General features: G+C 50.9%; 1 protein-coding gene and 2 long non-coding RNA genes across 4 annotated transcripts in view; 2 read left to right on the top strand and 1 right to left on the bottom strand.

Moving 5' to 3' along the window:
- The window catches only part of GALNT18 (polypeptide N-acetylgalactosaminyltransferase 18), a 352,322-nt gene that overhangs the window by 33,178 nt on the left and 304,531 nt on the right, over positions 1 to 14,613 (top strand). The gene's annotated exons all lie outside the window — the stretch shown is intronic.
- LOC116598827 lies at positions 1,114 to 10,929 on the bottom strand. The gene is made up of 3 exons (XR_004289165.1): positions 10,779 to 10,929; positions 1,743 to 1,860; positions 1,114 to 1,194 (listed from the first exon to the last, which is right to left on the bottom strand). It is a non-coding gene; the product is annotated as an uncharacterized LOC116598827 (long non-coding RNA).
- On the top strand, positions 1,190 to 6,626 carry LOC116598828. Its single transcript, XR_004289166.1, has 2 exons — positions 1,190 to 1,520; positions 5,856 to 6,626. It is a non-coding gene; the product is annotated as an uncharacterized LOC116598828 (long non-coding RNA).

The following is a 14,613-nucleotide window of genomic DNA, read 5'->3' as shown; positions in this document are numbered from 1 at the left end:
TGCCTTTCTGCCACGCTGCAGTGCGTGATTGCAACAAATGACCTGGCTTGTGATGGGGCTGGGGGTGGATGAGGGAGGGGACAGCCTGGAGGGGACAGCCTGGAGGGGTGGGTGGGAGCTCGACAGGCCTCTCAGCGGCTTTTCTCCACTTGAATTAGTGCTCAGATCCAAAGTAGCAGGGAGGTGAGCAGTTAATTCCAGGTGGATGAGAAAAGCAGAAAATCCTGGCGGGCATCCCTGGAAGGCAGGAATTACACATGACCAGCACCTGGCTCTGTTTAGGGACCATTTGTAGCTGGATGAAAAACGAATCTGTCACATCAGCCAGAGCCAGGGGGACTCAGTGATTCTGTGAATCCAGGTAACAGCCAGAAAGCCAGGCTTGCCCGAGTCCTGCCTCTTGCTCTGGTCTCCCCCTCTGCCCTGTGCCAAGCCCACCCCATAGCAATGTGGATTGTGCCACTTGTCACCCCCCCCATCTGCTCTACTCCTCAGGCCTTGGGGGACTTCTGTCCTGTATTTCTAAGCAGCTTAGGACGTAGGAGGTCTTTTAGGCTGCCACAGCTGGGGCTCAGCAAGCCTGCTCATCTCGGGACACCAGCAAATAGACAAAACCCACGCAGACATATACATTTTCCTTGTCAATACACAAACTGTCTGCCTCTTTGCAAGGGGTTTGGAGGACAGCAAAGCAGGCTTCAGGATGGCACCTGTAGGAGGATACCATCCTTAGTGTCCTTTCACTAGCTTATCGTCATGCTGAAGGAGGGTAAAGTTCACAGAAGCTGCAGTGCACTTGCCGGGGGCCAGGGTAGGGTGAAAACAATCCATGATCTTGTGGCCACAGACCTGCTCTTGGAGATGATCCCAGCAGGGAGAGAGTCTCTCACCCTCTGCCTTCCTCGCTGCTGAGTCTAGGAGCAAGTTCAGTCCCCACCAGGCCAGGAGGAGAGACAGCCTCGATACAGGGTGACGATATGTGGAGGCGCGGCTGCTCGTCCCTGGAACATGCTGGGTGGCCAGTCTGGGCCATCCTGACAAGCAACCTGTTTGGGTGGGTTTGCTGTTCTACTTGAGCAGTGCCCATCCTCTTCCGGAATCAAATAGTTTGTGTACCATTCCTATGGGGAGGTCTCGTTAATCTGTAACCTCCAGGGACAGCACTGCCTGGCCATGGAACTGTGGGCATTTGACCTTGAAAAGTGAATAAGAGTTAAGTAGCAGAAGGCTGAAGGGAGGGTTTCCAAGTTGAGGGAACAGCAGGGGCAAAGGCCCAGAGACACGATAAAGAGGGAAGGTTTAGAAGGGCACATCCTGGGGATTATTTTATGGAAGCCTTTGGTAGGGAGAACCCAGAGTTAGGACTCAGGGTGGGGAGAGAACAGGATGGTGCCTTTCTCAGTCAAGCTTTAGGATCAATGAACAGATGAGACTTGCCCCAGGACTGCCCAGGTGCTTTCATGAAGGGGCTTGCATCTTCGGAACAGACTGGAAGCATAGGACGTGCCGGAGGTTGCAAGGTGAGTTAGTGGTAAAGCCCCGTTAATCTGATTGTTGGCTGGAGGCCTCGGTTTCCCAGAGATATCTCTTACCGACCCAACTATCTCTCTCTGTCATCTCCCGTCTCCTTGCTCTAGTCCACTGAATTTCCCTTTTGCTTTCTTGAGCAAAGTTGTGTGATATGTAACTTTCCATCACTCAAGCTCATTCTGAGCTTGCTTTCATTACTGTGGGAAACTCACCATGCCGAGTCCTTGGCTCTCATGAAGCCTGTGTCCAGGGGCTGTTCCCGGGCCGTAGCTTGGCTATGGGCCGCACGCACAAGCCCCCTGTCCCAGGGCTCCTGGGACTCTCTCCTCCCTGAAACAGGGTGAGAATGGGGAAATTCGTTCTTGAGCATTCTGGGGCTCAACACATTGATTTATGAAATCGTCCATCGGCATGGCATCAGAGCGCATAGGAAGGGGCTTAATAGTGTGTTCAGAAAGGGACAGATCATCCATTAGTGCTCATCACACCTGCTCTTTTCCCGCGCCTTCCCACGTTGCAGTTCTGGGTGTCCATTCTGAAGCCCTCTGCTCTTTTTCACGGTTTCTGCGGTGCCACCCTTAGACCCATCAGGGACCTTGGCAGTGGTCCAGGGGCTGTGGGCCCGATGGGGAGGGGACAGGGACAGAGACCCCCCCCCCCCATCTCAACTCCCACGTCCACTGCAGTGGCTCGGCTCTATCTGTGTAGACATTGGGACTCATGTGGGAATTTATTTGGACACACGGTACAGGACTGAAGTTTGGAAATCCTCATTTGGAGTGAGCAAGCCAGATAGCCTGCCAGGCAGCCTGCTGTCTGTTGCCTCTAAGCCCTGGTTGAGCCTGGAGAGATGACGGCAGCTTGCCCTCAACTCAGCACTCACTAGTTCCAGCTGCGGGCAGACCAGGGGGTCCTGCAGGCTCCTGAGAGGTGGCCCCTGCCACGCCAATAAGACAGAATGCTTCCTCTGTCTCCATTCCCATGTGGCCGAACAAATGCCCAGACTCACATTTTCTCTTCCTGCTGGGATTGTCTTTCCCTAGCCCGTTCCCAGCCGCCTTGCTTGTCCTCGGGGATGCTGCTGGCTGGGAAACTCAAGCTGCCCTCCTGGCTGAGTACAGCCCCGGAAGTGACCAGTCCCTTTGCCAGCTGCCCAGCAGGGCTGGGCTCACTCCCTTCCTTCCTGAGGCCTAGGGCAGAGAGAGGCCACCCATCTCTTTTGCATCTCCAGGGAGCCTGTTGGTCTAAGCCTCGAGTTTTTAGCTGTTGACAGAGCCCTTTGAATCTCCAAGCACTAGAAGGCTGATTTTAGGAACCCGCTGGTAAGGAAATCTTGGTTGCGATTGTGCTTTCCTTTCTTCTCCCCACCACTGCCTTTGCCACGGAGCAGGAGTCCCGGAGGAAGGTGGCAGCTGGGAGGGATACTGCGGTGCCCATTTGTCCTGCACATGGGAGGCCCAGGCCTCCCGTGACACACGCGTGGCCCTGACTCCGGGAGGTGGGGGTCCCTTCCTAAGGTGCCTTGTTGCCTTTCCTCTTTCTTCTTTCTTTAGAGCCGAGCAATAAATCCGTCCTGGCAAAGGGAAGGATAAAAGGGAAACCTCTTCTTAATTGGCTCAAGGCCATTGCACACATTACCAGGTGTACTCAAGCTGCAATTTACTTTTTAATTAAAGTTCTTTCTACCTACAGGAGAGCCGAACGTTGGGCCAGTGTTCTCCACTTGAAAAGGGTTTTTGAGGGAGCAGTTACAAGGAGAAAGTGGGGAGATCATTTAGCTTGTTGAGTTGGATTTTTTTTCCCCTTTTATTCTTTTCAGTTCCTCCTTATGGATACCTGTCTTTGCCTAGCTGGCGACCTGAAGGAGAGTCTGCCCTGGATCTGGGAACAAACCTGATGGTTGCTAGGATTTTGCCTCGCTCCTTCCCAGGCCCTGATTTTATGGCCCAGGGACGTTGTCAGCCTCCACAGCATTTTGGCACATTCTGGGGCCACTTGTCAGAGTCTCCTTCCAGGTCTGGCCATGGCCTGTGCACCTTTGGTGACATCTTTGCTCCAAGTCAGTGCTGGAAAGACAACCATTCCTTCAGACAGCCTCATATGAGGCATTCATAGCACCTTTACTTCAGAGGATGTGGGAAGGTCACATCTGGAGGGTCAGGCCTGGCTTGCTCCTTCTCCCAAACTGTCATAGTCTTCCCTTTCATTATATAGGCTGGTTTCTTGCTTCTTAGAAGCCTTGATCACACCAACCTCACCCAGGCCTGTCTTCCTGCTTCTATGGAAGCACATCCCAAACTGAGAATCTTCTCTCAGGGGTCCAAGTGAGAACTCAACTGTTTCCCCATTCCACTAAGGTAAAAGGTTCCATTTTCTAGGGTCTGTCTCTCAACCTCCAGCTCTGCTGGTTTCTGGGTGTGGAGCCCAGGATTCTGTAGGCTTGGCTTAGGCCCCCTAGATTGGAGGGGAGAGGGTGGGCACAGACCCTTTGCTAGTGACTCTGTCTCTAATGAAACAGAAGCCAGAAGGGGCGGGGCAATTTTGCAATTTTGGAGTATGTGACTGGCTTCCCTTTCTGGCGCTCAGTAATCACTCAAATCCCAGTATTCTAGGCACTTTCCAGAGAGGGGGCAGGGAGGGTTCAGGAGGGGCAGACCCCAGGAGCAGGGCTGGATGAGCAGGGCTGCCCCTGCTGGAGACAGGCTCCATTCTGTGGTCGAGGGCAATGTGTGGCTCAGTGCTTGGTGGTCTTCACAAGGGCCTGGTGGGCATGATGTTGAAATGTAAGGGTAATAATCAGGATGCCAGCCAACATTACTGAGCCCTGGATACAGGCAGGCGCTTGCAGAGTGCAGCACGGACATGATTTCATTAAATTCCCGCCGCCAACCTGTGAAGTAAGTGTCATTATCTCCATCTGAGATGAGGAAACCGATTTCGGGCCACACAGCCACTCAGCGCTGTGGATGTGTGGTCTTGCATCCAGGTGGCAGTCTGACACTCTGAAGGGCAGCAGAGACAGTGAGACAATGGCTGGGAATGGAGTTTTGGTCTCTCTTGATAGAAGGCGTACTCTAATACCCGGCCCCTGGCAGTCTGGGGCCAGGGGCTTTTTTTGGAATGAACAGCGAAGGGCTGCCCTTGGTCAGCCACCCCACCTTGCGCCATCTCTGGAACTCACAGTGTGCATTTGCACTTGGGACAAGTGGGGCCATGGCCAAAGGAGAGAAATTTGCTCTGTGCAAGAGCAAAAGAAAAAAAAATTTTAAATGGTAGTTCAAGTTTCAATTTATGGAACACATCTCATTTTCAGTTAACCCAGGCCCCATACCCAGAGCCCTGACCTCATTAGTTTCATGTACTAACCCAGCTAAGGGAACAGACCCAGACCCTAGTAGGAGCTTCAGAGTTGGGCCGGCCTCCTTCTGTCTTGTGACAGTAGGCAAACTGTTTAACCTCTTAGAGCCTTGATTTCTTAATCTGTAAAATGGGATAATAATCTCTCCTCCTAAGATCATTGTGGGACTTAATGAAGGTCACATATGTAGAATGCCTGGTATGCCATAGAGTACGTGCCTGTATGAAGTACAGAACATTTCAGCAAATGTGAACACCACCCCCACCCCCTCACCCCTCTGCAGCAACCCCCCTGTCCTCTCTTCTCAAGCCACATCTTGTGGTTGATCTCTTCAGGGAAGTTCACTGGAATGACATTATGCTCCGTCGTTTAGGTTTTTCTCTTAATTATTCCAAACTCGGGTCATGAAGCCATGGTGAGGCTCCTCATGGAAGCACAGCCTGGTTAGCAGCGACAGCGGCCCTGACCAAAGCCCCTTCCCAGATTCCGTGCCCAGAACCCGATCAGACGTAGCCACCGCAGGGGACACATGCTGGCCAGAGAGGTGCAGCATGTACTCTCACCTGCCCATGCTTTAATACATGCCTTCTGGAAAAAAATGGCAAGTAGAGAGCTGGGTGGTTCCAGAAAAGAGCCTGAAAGCCTAGCTCTGTGTTTCTGAGTGATGCCAGGCTAGTTGCTGCACCTCTCTGAACCACAGTCTCTTCTTCTGTGAAGCAGGGTCCAATCACCCCCTCCTACTGTTGTCCTGACAGTCACCTTGTAAGTTTTCAAATATAGAGGTTATTCTCAATATCTGAATCTGATACGCATTTTCTTCTCCAAGGGGTGACCATAGCAACAATTTGTTTTCTCTAGAGTGCTTAATGGCTTATGAATGAAGCCCCTTGCTTAGCTCATCTTTCTTTCCCTCCTTCTCTTCTTCTCTGCCTTGCCCTCCGCTTTCCTCCCTTCCATCATTTCATAGCATCTGCTGCTTGCCAGACGCACTGTGCTGGGTGTTGAGGAGAACATGAGGACGGATGCAGTAGTTACATCCTTGAGGAATTCATGGCCTCACAGAGAAGATAACAGAGGACATGAATTCCAGGGCATGAGAACTGGAGTCCATTTTTTTCCTGAACAGAACTTTGAGGTCATCTTATCCAAGTGAGTAAGTGGAGGCTCTGGAAGGAGAAGGGTCTGGGCCTAGGGTCTGCCGACTAGCCTCATCGCCGGCCCCTGTATAGGTTGGAGAGGTAAGTCGGCGGGGGGTGGGGGTGGGGGATCTTGCTTCAGATGATTAGGAAAAGCTTTAGTGGAGCAAGCCCTTGAACTGGGCCTTAAAGATTGTTTAGAATTCTGGAAGGCAAAGATGTGGGGAGTGTTTGCCAGCAGGAAGGAATAGCTTGAGCAAAGGTGGAGCAGCTGAGAAGCAGAGGCTGATCAAGGGATGGCAAGTGGTTCCAGAGTGACAGAAGCCCCCTTGGTCAGGGGAGGGGGTCCCCACACTGTACCTGCAGAGGCTGGGAGTGACCATCCAGTCCCTCATAGTTTCCGTGGATTGGTTCTACCCTCCAGTGCCCTGCCAGAAATTAATTCTATTCAGGATAATGAGCTTGGACCCTGGACACCAGACCGGCTTAAATAAACCTCTCTTGAATGTTGGATTTATGATATGTTATGAGCAGGAGCTTGACTGAGCACATGCTAGATGGATGAACCCAAATACTAAAAAAAAAAAAAAAAAAAAAAAAACTTGGTCCATGAATGCTGGTGAAAAACCCCTCATGATAAATCATGGCTATTAATTTGCATGCTCTGGGTCTGCTAGGCTGGAGCAAACAATTCTTTAGTCTCCCAGGAGTGTTGAGCAGCGAGCCTTTCTGAATACTCAGAGTAATTTATACGAATGCTTCTGCTTGTCTTTGTTTTTCTAACATGACTCCTTTGCTGGGAGAGATATGGAATTGGTTCCATCTGTGTTGTGGGGCTCTCCTGGTCATCCTGCAGAAGAGATTCCCTTTGATATCAGCTCCTGCTTGTACCCAGAAGCGTACCCAGATGGCTTCCTTTCAGCCATCTCAGGAGGTGATGGGTGCTGGCATGTGAACTTTTCATGATGTGAAGCAGATTTGGGTCTACATAAAGCTCACAGGACATCCTGGTGGCCATGGTGCTATGTGCTCCTTTAAGAGGGTGAAGGGCCAAGCCAGAAGCCAGGTCTGATGCTTCCTCCTGGAGGATTTTAGACATGTGGGTAGGCATTGAGGGAGGAGCATGTGTTTTGGGCCTTGCAAGGCAATGCATGATTATATGGAAGTTTAGGGCGGTCTATCAAAATCAGGTCGTTAGGTTCAGACCAAAAGCAAGGCTCACTCACTGTGTGCCTAGACTTCAGGCTCCCTCTGCTCTCTCAGAGGGAGCAGATTTGAACAGCTTTATCATCCAAGAAGGGCCAGATGTTCATTTGCAGATTTCAGAAGCCATTTGCCTTCCCTGGTCCTTCTGTAAAATGAGGATCCAGTTTGGTTTGGTTTGGCTTGGTTTGGTCTGACCTAGCTGGCAGTTGTCCTATCAGGAGACCATTTTCCCAGCTGCTGCTGTTATAGAAACCATTGGAAAGGTGGGATCCATGGCTAGAGCTGACAGAGTTTGTCCTGTGATAGGTCGTGTTCATCTCCCTTTCCCTCCTGTGGGGCATGGGGAGCCACACCCACAGTAACTGACTTGTTGGATTCTCATCTACTATTGGAAGATCTTTCTGATGTCACATGGTAAGCTCAGGCTCAGGAGTTGACTTTGAATCCCATCTTCACCTGGGACACTTGGGGAGCCAGCCTAGTTTCCCAGAGCTTTTTATTCTATGACAATCTTGATAGAACAAAGCAACCTTTAATGTCATGAGCACCAAATGGTGTACAGAAAGCCCCAGGACAGAGCTTCAAACACAGTGGGGGCAACACACCAGCCTTCTGGAGCAGGAAGGGTCAAGGTCAGCTTCATGAAGCTGCTGTTGACACTCATACATGGGTATCTTCCAAACTGGCTCATTGAGACAGTGATGAAGTTACACAGTAGAAAAGAGGACATTCCCTTCAGTTACACAAAGCACTTGGTGGAGAGAAAATCTGTCTGTCCTCACAACCTCTCATGTTTTCCCCTTGGAGACTGGAGATTTGTTCTCCAGCAGCCTTTTGCTGACCCAGCAGACCATGTCTTCTCAGGCAGGTGAGGTTGCCGAGGAAATGTGGGGTCAAATGGCATCCCCCCTCCCTCTTCCCTTCCCCCTTCACTGAGCTTCAGGTTCTGCATCTGTAAAATGGGATAATCAACCCCAATCTGGCATGGTTTGAATAGTATCATCTTTGGGCAAGTTCTTGGTTCTACATAGTGCTTGCTTAGTTGTAAGTCTTCATCTTGGCCTGTTTGGTGGGCACATCTGCTTTAGCGTCAGGCCGAAACCCCTTTAACTCCGTCCTGTCAGTGCTCTGGGATGCTATGACCTCCACCATGGGATAGGGAGATTTATTCTTCCGTATCTAAAGCTGTGTGTAGGGAATTTCCAGGACGCAAATAGGAGGTATGAACCTCCGCTCAGGTCATCAGCCTGGCCAAAGCCACCCACCGTTAGAGACACAAAGTGTTCTGTGGGGGGCTGCCATGGTACAGGAAGTGCAGGGCTTTGGAGCTGGGACTATCCAAATTATATCCAGGGTCCCTTGCTTGCTGGTCCTGGGACACTCTAATTAGTATCTCTCAGACTCAGGTTTATCACCTCTAGAACATGGGCTAATGAAAAGCTCTGTTTCTTGGGGCCACTGTGAGGGCTCAGAGAAATGACTGTCTGGGAGTGTTCTGAATAGAGTTGGGATTCGATAAATGGTAACATCTGTTCTTCTTTGTCACACGAACAAATGTAAAGGCTTGTTGTTTTAGAATTTTTCTCGGTATTTTTGGCTACCGGCCTCGGCCATTCAAAATGGCAACCTGTGCCCCAGTTGGAGTTGTTATTGCCACTGTGTTTTTTCCTTCTTTCCCATCAGCAGAAACTGGGGCAAGCTTCCGCCCCCCTGACCGCTGGCAGGGAGGTGAGGTCACACGAGGGCCATCTGTTCCTTGTCCTCCTGCAGAAGGGCACAGGCTGACCGTGCTTAACGTTCAGGGCTCCTCGCCCCGTCCCCGAGGCTCAGCCCTCACATCCTGGTGTCTGGGCCTGTCTCACGCCAAGCTCACATCCCACACTTGTCAACTTTGGACAAGCCACCTAACCTCTTCATGCCTCTGTGTACTCATCTTTAAAGCAGAAGTAACAACAGTAACTCCCTCATCTGATTTTTATGAAGACAGTATTATGCAAGCAAAGTACTTCATCTGGTCAATAGTCAGTAAATGCTAGCTATTTTATTATTTGGCTCGTACCACCTTATGAGCCTCCCAAGGGGCAAGCAGGCCCCTCTGTGAACTCCTTTTTTAGAGAAGATGAGGAAATGGAGCTTCGATGTCACATGGCCAGAGACCCCACAGGAAGGAGTGTCTGCGCCTTGATCTCTTCAAGACAGTGCCTGTTGGCAGTGTCTACACCACCACTCGGTCATATCCAAACACGGCTCTGCAGGCCTGCTTGCATGGGAAAAAGACAGATTCCTGGGTGCCCCCCCCCCCCCCCCGATCTGCTGAATCAGAATCTCAGAATCTCCAGAGGCAGGGCCTGGAAATCTGTTTGTAAAGTTGGCGGAGGAATTCCCCATCGGTGTGGTGTCTTAGTCTCCATCACGGGAGACACGACTCACTGTGTCATTCGGGAGCAGAGGGACCCCAGAAGGAGCAAACACCTTCATAGCCTGCGGCCCAGACAGAGCGCCGTCCGCAGGTGAAGGAGGACCTTGTGGAAGGGCAGGTGAAGAAAAGGGTCTCTTCATCACACACCAGTTCTTTTTTTTTTTTTTTTTTTTTTTTTTTTTTCCAGGTCATTGGATTTCTTTCTAGATTAAATAATCTCATTAGGTATTATGGGCTCTGCGGAGGAAGTCTATTTGAACTGAACTGAAGCACTCTTTGTCAAGATATTATGTTTGGCCTGGACAGGGCTAATTGACAAGAGGTTGCCACAGCCAGCGAGGCCCATCACACAGGACCCCTGGGGACTCAGTTGGTGCAAACATTCCACAGCGCCGGCTCTCCACAGCACATTTTCTCTGCCCAGGGAGGGGCGCTGGCGGTCACCTGACACTTCCTCTGGCTTTGATCCGACCTAGTCATTGACAGGACTGAAACTTCGGGGGGCTTCTGGAAGCCCGGGGGCCCAGACTCAGAGGGTGTCACTAATTGTGAAGAGCTACGTTCATCACCAAACAGCCCTGTTTCCCAGCATGCCGAGGAAACCATTGCAGACTCCTTGCTTTCCTTGTTCTATCCCAGAGTCAGGAGTTGATTCTCCAAACACGTGTCCTTGGGGCCTCTCCCTTTTACGTCCCCAAGTTACCATAAGGGTGGTGGCTCACTGCCTGGGCCAGGCGTTGATCTGCCAGAGTTCATATCCTGACCCTGACACTCACTGGCCACGTGATCTGGGGGAAGCAACTTACTTTGGTTTGGCCTCAATGTGTTCACCTGTAAAATGGAAATAAGAAAACTCCCCTCATTAAGGTTGCTGTGGGGGTGAAGTGAGACGAGTCCAGGAAAAGCTGAGTCACACGCACAGCACTCAGTGAATGTTCCTTGTCACCCTTTCCTCGTGTCTCCAGTGTGGCAGCTGGGGGAAGATGTGGGGGCAATTTGGAAACTCTTTACAGCCAAGGACATTGTGCATTCATTCAGCAACAACTTCGTGAGCTCAAATGCACCAAGCACAGTGCTGGCTCCCAGGATGGCCTGGAGAACGAAAATAATCCCCTTCTCATGGTATTACCTCAGTCTGGAGCCCGGTAGGAAACGGGTCAGCACCTACTGCAGGAAGTGTGGTCACAGTGCAAAACAAAATTAGGTGAGAGGCACAAGGTGTTGGTGGGGAGATTCTTCTCGAGCTTGGATGGTCAGGGGAGCTTTGAGACTGTTTGGCTGAAATCTGCAGGAAAAGAAATTGCTGGTTAGGTGACTCACGGGGGAAAAAAGCTTTCTCAGCAGAGGGCAGGGTCCCCAAGGAGGAGAAGAGCTCAGGGTGGTGAAGAAACCCAGGGAGTCAGGGGAGAGAGGCCAGGTGGAGCTGGAGCCGTGGGCAGGGGCAGATCACACAAGGCTCAGGGCAGAGCTACAAGGAGGGCTCTGCGGATGTGGGCAACGCCAGGCGGCCAGGGCGTGTGGGAGGCGGGGGCCCCGTGGATTGGCAGTGTTAAAAGGTTGTTCCGGCTGCAGTGTGGAGAATAGGAGGGGGCGGGGGCGAGAAGGGAAGCAGAAAAACAAATCAGGAGGTTGCCAGGGTGGTCCATGGTAGATGCTGTCACACATGTTAAATCTCGTGCTATGTGCTGAGCCCGGTGTGAAGTCTTTGGGGCAAATACTGATCTGTGAGGTGAGATCCTCTCTCGCAGCCACTGTCCAGACCTCACCCTTACTTTGGCTCTCTGCGTGCTGAGCTCACTCTCATCTCTGCCCACAGAGGAATCTAGGCCCTTCCGTGTGTTTTTCTAGCCAGGAAAAGCCCAAGCTGCCTTTCCCATCAAGCAAGTCCTTCCTTCCTGAGCAGCCTGTTTTGCTCATGTCCCTCTTACATAAATCTCCCTGGACCAGAGTTTCTGATTTCCTGAGCACTTCCGTTCTCTGTGGGCCAGCTTCTCTGTGTTCCAATTAATCTCTGGCTGCTCCAGCAACCTCATGCCCTGTTTCGTGGTCCCCACTTTCCATCTCTGCCCTGCTTGCCTACTTATCGGCAACTCAAGTAGGCCACAGTCACCCTGGTGTTGCCATAGTGTCCAGACCACTCCTTGTCCCGTGGCAGATGGGCAGTGGTCTCTGGTGTCATGAAGGTCTGACCGTTCAGACTCAGCCCACTCCCCTGGGCTCAGAATGTGGGTTCACCCAGGGGGGCCTCGGAAAATCAGGAGATTCTCTCTCCCTTGGATATAGACCCTACATCTTAAAGCTCCCTGACACCAGAGTTTCTTAAAATAATTCAGAGAGAATGAGAGAGAGACAGAAAGGGCAGTATGTGTGTGTGGGGGGGTGGGTAGTGGTAGAGAATGAGAATCAGGGAATTCTGATCCACAAGTACCCCCAACAAAGTTCTACACCCTGGAATAGTTTCCAGGGCACACAGGAAATATGATAGGAAATATGATCTAAAAGTATAAGTCTCACTCTGAGGGACCCTTTTCCGATTGGGAGTTTGGGGTGGTCCTACCACCAGTGGTCTTAGCCAGATAATCTGAGCAGAAGATGGGCCTCAAGTAGAAAGCTAAAACCATGCGTTCACCATCCATAGTGACAGCTCTTAACTTATGTTTTCTTCTTTAGCTTTCTGAAGTCTAGTCACCTTGCAGAACTAGACCCATCTGTTTTTATAATTCTTGGTTGAGTTATTTTGAATCTACCTCATTATATTAGTGCTCATCAGTTGGTCATCATGGACTGCCCTCAAGTTAGTGGAAACTTGACTCTGGTGACTAGGAAGTGGGGGAACCACATGATGCATAAGAATTTGGAGGCTCATGGTGCATCAGAGCTGGTAAAGCACTCCGAGATCTCCTGATCAGGATTTTTGGAAATGCATTTGTCAGAATTCCTGGATAAACAAAATCTTATCTGGAGTTCTAATAAGTTCAGCAGAGCAGAGAGGAGCTGATCTGGCTGAGTCAGGGGACAGAGGCCCATTGGCCAGAGGCTGCTTCTCATCCCAGCCGCCCGCTGAGACCTCACTGATTAACACAGGGCTGTGTTGGAAAACCACGGATCAGTTCAGTCAGGGAGAGTTACTTGCCCAAGTCACATAGGCCCTTGGAGACTCCTAGTTTAAGGGGGTAACCTAGCCCAGCTACTTGACCTGAACTAGAGTCCAGCCTTCTGGACTCCTTGCTTAGTGCTCTTTCCTGTATCCTGTATACTGGCTTAAGCAGTGAGTATCTGTGGCCTTGGTGTGGAGCCTGTCCAGGAGAGGAACATGGAGGGATATTCACTCTGAGATCCTCAGTGGCGTTGCTGAAAACTTAGGCTTGCTATTTCTCCTCCCAGCTAGAATTACTGGTAGAAATGAATCATGAACTAAGGGTGTTGCTGGGAAGACTCACTCCCTGGGGGAGCCTCAGGTGTAAATAGATGGAAAGGGAGTCACGGTGGAGGTGGAACTGGGTCTGGACTTTATTAGGTGGTGGATAGGAGCCATAGGACGTGGGTGCAAAGAGCCGGCAGACTCCCAGCAGCCTACTTGCTACTCCTGTGTTGGAGGTGTTGCCAAGCCTGGCCACATAACAAACAGCCCCCAAATCTCAGTGGCTTACAAAACAAAGGTTTATTTCTTCCTTGTGTTGCAAGTGGGCTGTGCGTTGGCTCTGGTTCTGCTCCACATACTGTCTCATTCTGTGACGTGCCCATTTTATTGTAGCTGAGGAGAGCAAGAGCCTGAGACAGATTGCACAGTGACATTTAAAACTTCTGCTCAGATTTGGCCTAATTCATGTCTGCTCATATCCCACGGGCTAGAACAAGTCACATGGTGGACCCTGACAGTGGGTTAGGGCCTTGGTACATCACAAGGCAAGGGGAGGGAGGTGTGTTACACGCAAGGCTGAGGCTAGTGAGTAATTACAAGTGAATGGAGTCTGCCCCAAAGGGGGCGTGGTGGGGATGGGTGGAACGCTTGCAGAGTGACTGCTTATCTCAATGGGACATGGTCTTTGGAGAGAAAGATTTTTCCAAGATCCCTCCAACCTAGCTCTTAAACACATTGAGAAAGTCTGTGTCAAGTCTCCAGAGCCCTGGGTCTTAAGCAATGCCTTGTATTTCTTGCGGAGGATTTGTTTCCCTTTTTCTTTCTCCGAAGAGGACATGCAACTGGTTTGCAGAGGCAGTGCTAGGCATTGCTGGGGGAGCTGGCCAGGTGTGGCACCCAGAGAGGCTCAAGGAGCAGAGAGCACCACTGACTGACACTACTTTAAGGAATGGGGTTGGGGGTGGTGGTGTCCCAGCCCTTCCGGAATTGTACGGTTTGTACTTTATGTTGTTGTGACAGATGAAAAATCAAAACTGGAGCTTTTTGAGATACTGGGCCTCCAAACAACTCCAACTTCCCAATGGAAATCAATGAATGCCTACTTTAATGGAGGTGTTAGTATTTTTCATGGTATTGATTACTAGTAAGTCAAGAATTAGGAAATCACTCTGCAGCAGGACCATTGGAGATTCAGATCTGTGTTACTTGGGAAAGTGCTGCTTCCAACCTTTTTAACAGTGTCGGCGGCTCCTGGCTCAGCAGAAAGCATCACACCAATCACCTGCCGGTTCCAGGGGGCCTTTGATCAGGCAGAGACAGCTACAGACCTCCTCTCCTGGGCTGCTGCCCTCCAGCCTACTTGCTGCAGGAGGTCCCAGGCGGGGAGCACCCACCGCTCCCCTGCACTGCTGTTCTTCCACGGCCTCTGCAGCCCAGGGTCAAAGGGACACTGTTCTCTAGGCTGTGAGGTGAAGAAAACAAGAATCCAGACTAAAGGGGCCTGAGAAGGAGCCAGGAACCTATACCCATTCTTACATTCAAATGACCTTCTCTGGTATAGCCAGAAAGGGAACACCCGTGATCGAAGGCATACGTGCCTTCA

The sequence above is a fragment of the Mustela erminea genome, chromosome 9, assembly GCF_009829155.1.
Source record: "Mustela erminea isolate mMusErm1 chromosome 9, mMusErm1.Pri, whole genome shotgun sequence".
NCBI lineage: Eukaryota > Metazoa > Chordata > Mammalia > Carnivora > Mustelidae > Mustela > Mustela erminea.
This window is presented reverse-complemented; position numbering and strand designations above follow the sequence as displayed.